Source organism: Monodon monoceros, unplaced genomic scaffold (genome assembly GCF_005190385.1).
Source record: "Monodon monoceros isolate NGI ecotype Baffin Bay Population unplaced genomic scaffold, NGI_Narwhal_1 Super_Scaffold_7, whole genome shotgun sequence".
NCBI classification, from domain to species: Eukaryota; Metazoa; Chordata; class Mammalia; order Artiodactyla; family Monodontidae; genus Monodon; species Monodon monoceros.
In genome coordinates, this window is record NW_021703784.1 from 54,173,888 (window position 1) to 54,181,966 (window position 8,079).

The 8,079-nt window shown below is 47.0% G+C and overlaps 1 pseudogene; it reads right to left on the bottom strand.

The window, feature by feature from the left end:
- Positions 1 to 3,888: 3,888 nt before the first annotated feature.
- On the bottom strand, positions 3,889 to 4,292 carry LOC114886508 (annotated as a pseudogene).
- Between the last annotated feature and the right edge of the window lie 3,787 nt (positions 4,293 to 8,079).

Sequence of the window (8,079 nt, forward strand, 5' to 3'; positions counted from 1 at the left end):
CTGAGCCTCAGTTTCTTCATCTGTAAAATGGGAAGTGACAACATACCCCTCAAAGGCTTGTCGTGAGGGTCAAATGGCATGACATTTGTGGGAGTTCCTGCTATGTACCAGGCCCATGGTTGACTCTCAGTAAATATCAGTGCTCTCTAGCCCAGGTTCCAAGAACTCCTCAAGGAGAGAGGAAGCCCCGCCATTCACCCAGTGGCTTGTAAGCCATCGAAGGCAGAGTCATGTCATATACTTAAATCCCCCTAGCATGGTCTCTGCAGCCGTCCAGTAGTGTCACCATGTCTGGGGTGAGTGACCCCTGGGAAAGAGCAGTCTGACACCAAGAGAAAGCCAGTCACCGCTGGGAAAGTTGTGGGAGTCTCTACACTCATGTCACGAAGCGAAGTCTTGACCCTTAAGAAAGGAGCTAAAAGGAGAGAAACCCGACTTCTCAGTGGGCGGCCAGGCCTGTTCTCATTCCCTTTCCCCCTCTTTGGAGTCTGGCCCCATTGAGATCTGGGAATGTTTATTTTTTTTGGTGGGAAAACAGAGTAGGATAAAATATTTCCTTGCGTCTGGAGAGCTATTTTGAGCCGGGCCAGCCTGGTGATGCTCCTGGTGATGGACGCTGGCTGACCCGGGCTGGGCCCCGGCCTTCCGGCCTCTCTCCCTCCCAAGGCCCAGACTCCTGGCGGCAACACAGCTTATGGGAGCCTGGGTTCCAATTCCTGCGCAGTGACTCATCCCACGGTGGTCTTGGGGAAGCCTTTGGTACTCCTTTCACCTAATCTCCCAAAGGGGAGACTGAGACCTGTACTGCCCCCTCCTGGGGATTTTGACAGGGGAACTCAGACTGTGGGTACAAACGTGCCATAGAAATATTTAGGGAGTAGACCAAAAGGACTGCCGCATAGCCTGTCCAGCTCAAGATCCCAGAGGTAGAAGGGACCTCACTGGAGGCTCCTTGGACCTCCTCTGACCTCCACACATTTAGCCGTGCCCCATCCACGCATCTCCACTCAGTGACCACACTGTACTTCTGGAGAGCCAATCTGATCTGGTCCCAAATTTGCCTAATTCTTACCAGCTCCCATTGTTCATAGAAAAAAGTCCCCCTCCATCCGAGGTCCGCAGGCCACACCGAGGCTGGACACCCCTCCTCCGCCTGCCCCAGCCTCCTCTTTCTTTGTGCTCTGAAACCAGGCTGGCCTCTATCCACTCTTCAAACTGCTGACAAGTCACCCAGGAGTTTCACAGGCTTCACCTTATTTCATCCTCACCATGACCTTCAGGCAAGTGTGCCTTTCAGGGCCAAGGGTTGGGAGGAAGAGATGTTTGCAAATATGCCTGCCACACAATAGGACCTTAATAAATGTTGGGTTTCTTCCTTCCTTCTGAACACACACCCTCTGTTTTGTTTTTTGTTTTTTTTAACAAAACCCCAATGGCATCACATAAATCTCACTCCGGCAGCTGCTGCTGTTGGGCGGGCAGGGGGGCAGGAAAGCCCAGGTGGGCCCACACCAGGGGCAGGCGCCAGGCCCCGGGACACGAGGCTCCCAGGAGCCCTGCTTGATAATGCTTCCCGGCCTTTGCCATAGAGCTGGGAAGCTGTGCAACGAGCTCCTCACATCCTCAGCAGAGACGGGGCTCTGTCTCCTATGAAAGGCTGGAGGAGGGTCTTCCTGAGGCAAGTCCCAGCGGGAGGGAGGAGCAAATTGAGACTTCTTGATCCTGAAGGTGAAGCAGGAGGGGGTGGAGAGGAGAGTCCCAGAGAAGGGAGGAAGCGCTCCCCAGGAGGAGTTTCAGGAACCTCTGGACAGCCCGGGGTCGGGGTGCTGGGGTGAAGGGAAGGAGGCATCTTGAAGCTCCAGCCACTTACCGAGGGCCAGAGCCGGAACCCCTTAGGGCTTCTCCAGCCTCTTGTTCTTAAAAGGTGGTCCAAGGGCCAGCAGCATCAGCAGATTCTGGAAGCTTGTTAGAAACGCAGTCTCTCAGGCCCCGCCCCCGACCTGCTGAATCAGAATCTGCCTGTTAGCAAGATCCCAGTGATTCACAAGCACATGAAAGTCTAAGAAGCACTGTTCTTGGCGTTGACCCCATTTTACACTAAAGAATGGCCTTGGGACTTCCCTGGTGGCGCAGTGGTTAAGATTCCACCTGCCAGTGCAGGGGGCACGGGTTCGAGCCCTGTTCCGGGAAGATCCCACGTGCCGCGGAGCAACTAAGCCCGCGAGCCACAACTACTGAACCCACATGCCACAACTACTGAAGCCCGCGCGCCTAGAGCCCGTGCTCTGCAACAAGAGAAGCCACCGCAACGAGAAGCCCGCAGATCGCAACAAAGAGTAGCCCCCGCTCACCGAAACTAGAGAAAGCCCGAGCACAGCAACGAAGACCCAATGCAGCCAAAACTAACTAAATAACTAAATAAATTTATTTAAAAAAAAAAAAAAAGCATGGCCTTGAGAGGAGAAATCCACTCCCAGTTTCCCACAGCAAGTCAGTGACAGCCTAAGCCTAGAGCCCAGCACTCCTGGCCTCATCCCAGGTCCTTGGACTAGTTCTCCCTCATCCTGGCCTCCCATGCCTGAGTGTGTTCAGGACAGAAAGGACTGAAACTGGGGTAGAAGAGCCCTGGTTGGGAAGACAGGGACCTGGAGTCTGATCCCGGCCCTGTTAACAGCTCAAGGTGTAATCTGTGCTCTTGGGGCCTCAGTTTCCCCTGTGGTTCTCTGAGATGGGCTGGAGTAGGCAATTCAACCGGGTAGTACAGACAACCATATTCATTTTCTCACAGCTGCCTGGTGAGGCAGGCAGGGCAAGAAACACCATCCCTGTTCTACAGATGGGGAAACCGAGGCCCCGTAGGCAGTGGCTTCTCTGAGGCTGCCAGTCCTGGCTGCCTTGCACCGTTCTGCCTAGCCCAGGCGACCCTGAAACATGCCCCTCGAGCCAGCCTTCCTCTCTAATGGTTCTTTCAGCTCCTGTCAGTTATCAGGAGCCCTGGCTCGGCTGACAGCCAGCGTGTCTGCTGCTGATGCTTGGATGCCCACATTCCTGGGCTGTGACAGGGAGCGCACCCGGAGCCCAGGCTGGGGGCACCCGGAGGGGTTCCACTTGGCTGCAAGCCCTGGGGCCCGGCTGTCTGGGGAGTGTCAGGAAGCAAAGAACTTTCTCTCCTTCTTACTGATGGGGGCAGGGGGAGATGTCTCTAGAGGCTGATATGGCAGGAGCTGGATAGGGTGCAGGCTCAGCCGGGCCCTGAGGCAACACCCGGCCTTATGGAGGACAGACGGAGTGGCAGGGGTGGGGGAGTGCGGAGGCAGGAAGTGTGAGGGGGCAGGAATGAGGCTAGGGTTCAGTGGCTGATCAAAGGAGAGCCATCTGAGCCGCAAGACTGAAAGACCTCAGGCTAGAAAGCCAGACCTAGCTGGATTTGTGTCCAAGCTCTGACATTTCTTAGCTGTGTGACTAGGGGTGAGGCTCCCACCACCTCTGACCCTCAGTTTCTTCATCCTTAAAGTCCTTAACACAGCCTGGTACATCCACAGCAAGCCTGCAGCGGAGCCCTTCTGAAGCCAGAGACACTCAGGGTTCACTCTCAGACTGGAATTGCATTTAAGAAGTGCACCTAAACAGATAAAGCCAATAGAATAATTTATCCTTCTTTTTTTAAAAAAAGTCATTTTAAACATTATTCAAGTTTAATACAGAGGACAAACTAGTGGTTACCAGTGGGGAGAGGGAAGAGGGGAGGGGATTAAGAGGTTTAAACTATTATGTGTAAAATAAGCTACAAGGATATATTGTACAACTCAGGGAATATAGTCAATATTTTATGATAACAAAAGAATTATTCAAGTTTATTAAACAAATTTTTAAGGTCTTATAAGATGTTCAACTTTCATCAGCTTCAAGATTTATGTTGCTCCCAGATTTTGCATATGACTGAACTTCCAAATCTAATACTCACTGAATTGACTGCAGTCTGGATTCTAAGGCATCAATTTCTTCTTGTAAATTTTTCTTCGCTTCTTCTAACACTTCTTGTGCTCATTGTTGAGAATGGCTAATGAAAACATCGCCAATTTTAAATCATTTTGATATCATTAAGCAGTCATCACCTGCAAGCATGATGTCCCCCCAAGCATCTTGCAGATTTCGAAGTTGTTTCTTTTTTACTTCTATTTCTTCCTTCAGTTCTGGGATTCTACTTGTATTCTGTGCAAATGTGTCTTTTGTTTGTCTTCAAAAGTAACATTGACATCTTCTGCAGCCACCTTCTTCACAGTGGCTGCCATCTTGGTAGAATCATCCATTCTTTACTTGATTCTGTTGAAAAGAAAAATGAATCTAAAAACACTCGGTGCAATGCTCTCAGAATCCATTTTCTTCTGTCCACTTCTGTCCTCTGCTTAGTTTGGCTGCTCTCACCTCAAAGGCCCTGTAAACCTCCAACCCTAAACTATTCAGCTCTTTCTCATTTCCCTCACCTCACCCCCAGTACTTTATTAAGCAGATTAACTTGGCCCCTTGTCCAGCAATAGGGAAAATAAAGGGAAAAACTGCAGGATCCCTCATAGGATTCCCTTTGGCAGGATTGGATCCTGTGTAGTGACCCCTGTCCCATTCCCATTACTACTATTATTTAAAGCTGTGACAGGACAAAAATGATTAACATATGAGTATTCAAGAGCTTGTCCTAACCCCTGCCCACTAAAAAGACTACATTTTCCCTTCAGTTTCTGCCCATCCTCGCCTGTAAGGAGGGTCTTGCAATGCCAGGTAGAATCTTTTACTTTGGGAATGGAGAACAGAGTTGGAGAGAAAGCAGAGAGGAACCAGATCAGAGGGGCAGCAGGGAGGGGGAGGGACTTGGCAAAAGAAGTTAAACCTATTTACTTTCTTAAGAATACAGGAGGGAGGTTTCACTACTGCCCAAGATGTAGAAAGCTGGAAGGAGTGGTGCCCCCATCCTCACAAGAAAAAGCCAGATAAACTACAGATAAGGTTATAAAGAGGCAGCTTTGGGAGTGAGGATGAGCAGGACTCTCATCTGGAACAAAACCCTTAAGCTACTTGGGCAAAGGTAGCGAACATTTTTGTCCCCAGGGGCACAGGCAAGATCCCACTGCTGATGAGAGAAGGATAAAAGAAAACTCCCTCTACCCTGATAGAGGGCAGAGAACTGTCCCAGGCCCAGAAGCCTGAACTAATACCACTGCTAGAGGTCCCCTCCTGCCAAAGGAGGGCAGGAAATCCTATTCAGTGCAAGACTCACCACAAATATAAGGCAGAGATTGGCTTCCATGGGGAGGAGGGGCAGGAATGCTGAGAAAGCCCCACCTCTGAGGCCCAGGCACACAGGTCCAGCCTAAGATTCAGCCAGGAAAATGACAAAGAGGACATCTCCCCACTCACTGATCCAGACGTTGGGACTATCAGAGGAGGACTTTAAAATACTTAAAATTAATATATTATAGAATCTAGTGGAAAAGGTGGACAACACACAAGAACAGATGGAAGAATTTCAGCAAAGAGATGGAAACTCAGATTGAGTCTAGTGGAAATCCTAGAAATAAAAATCACAGTATCAGAGATGACAAATTCCTTCAGTGGCTCGTCAGTAGACTGAAAATGGCTGAGGGGTGACTCAGTGAAGACAGACCAATAGAAATTACCTAAACTAAAACACAAAGAAAACAAGAGTGACAAAAAACAAACAAGCAAAACAGAGAACTCAAGAGCTGTGAGATAATATCAGTCTAACGTAAGTGTAATTGGAGCCCCAGAAAGGGGAGAGTGAGAGCAAGAGTGAGGGTCCTTTTATTGTTCAAGAGGAGGGTAGGGCTTCCCTGGTGGTGCAGTTGTTGGGAGTCCACCTGCCGATGCAGGGGACACGGGTTCATGCCCCAGTCTGCGAAGATCCCATATGCTGCGGAGCGGCTGGGCCCGTGAGCCATGGCCACTGAGCCTCCGTGTACAGAGCCTGTGCTCCGCAACAGGAGAGGCTGCAACAGTGAGAGGCCCGTGTACCGCAAAAAAAAAAAAAAAAGAGGAGGCTAAAGATATTAACTACATTGGATTTTGGTAGATTCATGATGCTCTTTTAATGTCTAAAGAAACCACTAAGAAGATAAAAACAGCATATATCTTGATATGATTTCAATTTTCTTAAATTTACTGAGGCTTGATTTGTGACCCAAGATGTGATCTATCCTGGAGAATGTTCTGTGCGCACTTGAGAAGAAAGTGTAATCTGCTGTTTTTGGATGGAATGTCCTATAAGTATCAATTAAATCTATCTGGTCTATTGTGTCATTTAAAGCTTGTGTTTCCTTATTTATTTTCTGTTTGGATGATCTGTCCATTGGTGTAAGTGAGGTGTTAAAGTCCCCCACTATTATTGTGTTACTGTCGATTTCCTCTTTTATAGCTGTTAGCAGTTGCCTTATGTATTGAGGTGCTCCTATGTTGGGTGCATATATATTTATAATTGTTATATCTTCTTCTTGGTTTGATCCCTTGATCATTATGTAGTGTCCTTCCTTGTCTCTTGTAACATTCTTTATTTTAAAGTCTATTTTATCTGATATGAGAATTGCTACTCCAGCTTTCTTTTGATTTCCATTTGCATGGAATATCTTTTTCCATCCCCTCACTTTCAGTCTGAATGTGTCCCTAGGTCTGAAGTGGGTCTCTTGTAGACAGCATATATATGGGTCTTGTTTTTGTATCCATTCAGTGAGCCTGTGTCTTTTGGTTGGAGCATTTAATCCATTCATGCTTAAGGTAATTATTGATATGTATGTTCCTATTACCATTTTCTTAATTGTTTTGGGTTTGTTTTTGTAGGTCCTTTTCTTCTCTTGTGTTTCCCACTTAGAGAAGTTCCTTTAGCATTTGTTGGAGAGCTAGTTTGGTGGTGCTGAATTCTCTTAGCTTTTGCTTGTCTGTAAAGCTTTAGATTTCTCCATCGAATCTGAATGAGATCCTTGCCGGGTACAGTAATCTTGGTTGTAGGTTCTTCCCTTTCATCACTTTAAGTATATCATGCCACTCCCTTCTGGCTTGTAGAGTTTCTGCTGAGAAATCAGCTGTTAACCTTATGGGAGTTCCCTTGTATGTTATTTGTCATTTTTCCCTTGCTGCTTTCAGTGATTTTTCTTTGTCTTTAATTTTTGCCAATTTGATTACTATGTGTCTCGGTGTGTTTCTCCTTTGGTTTATCCTATATGGGACTCTCTGCACTTCCTGGACTTGGGTGGCTATTTCCTTTCCCATGTTAGGGAAGTTTTCGACTATAATATCTTCAAATATTGTCTCGGGTCCTTTCTCTCTCTCTTCTCCTTCTGGGACCCCTATAATGCAAATGTTGGTGCATTTAATGTTGTCCCAGAGGTCTCTTAGGCTGTCTTCATTTATTTTCATTCTTTTTCTTTATTCTGTTCTGCAGCAGTGAATTCCACCATTCTGTCTTCCAGGTCACTTATCCATTCTTCTGCCTCAGTTATTCTTCTATTGATTCCTTCTAGTGTAGTTTTCATTTCAGTTATTGTATTGTTCATCTCTGTTTGTTTTTTAATTCTTCTAGATTTTTGTTAAACATTTCTTGCATCTTCTTGATCTTTGCCTCCATTGTTTTTCCGAGGTCCTGGATGATCTTCACTATCATTATTCTGAATTCTTTTCCTGCAAGGTTGCCTATCTCCACTTCATTTAGTTGTTTTTCTGGGGTTTTATCTTGTTCCTTCATCTGGTACATAGCCCTCTGCCTTTTCATCTTGTCTATCTTTCTGTAAATGTGGTTTTTGTTCCACAGGCCGCAGGATTGTAGTTCTTCTTGCTTCTGCTGTCTGCCCTCTGGTGGTTGAGGTTATCTAAGAGGCTTGTGCAAGTTTCCTGATGGGAGGGACTGGTGGTGGGTAGAGCTGGCTGTTGCTCAGAGCGTATATCTTTCAGACTAGTAGAGGGGAATATGGAATGGCACCAAATAATCAACCCAAATGAAGGTGAGAAAGGAGGGAAAAAGAAATAAAGTAAATAGAATAAATAGAAGCACAAGTAAATGATAGATATAAATCCAAT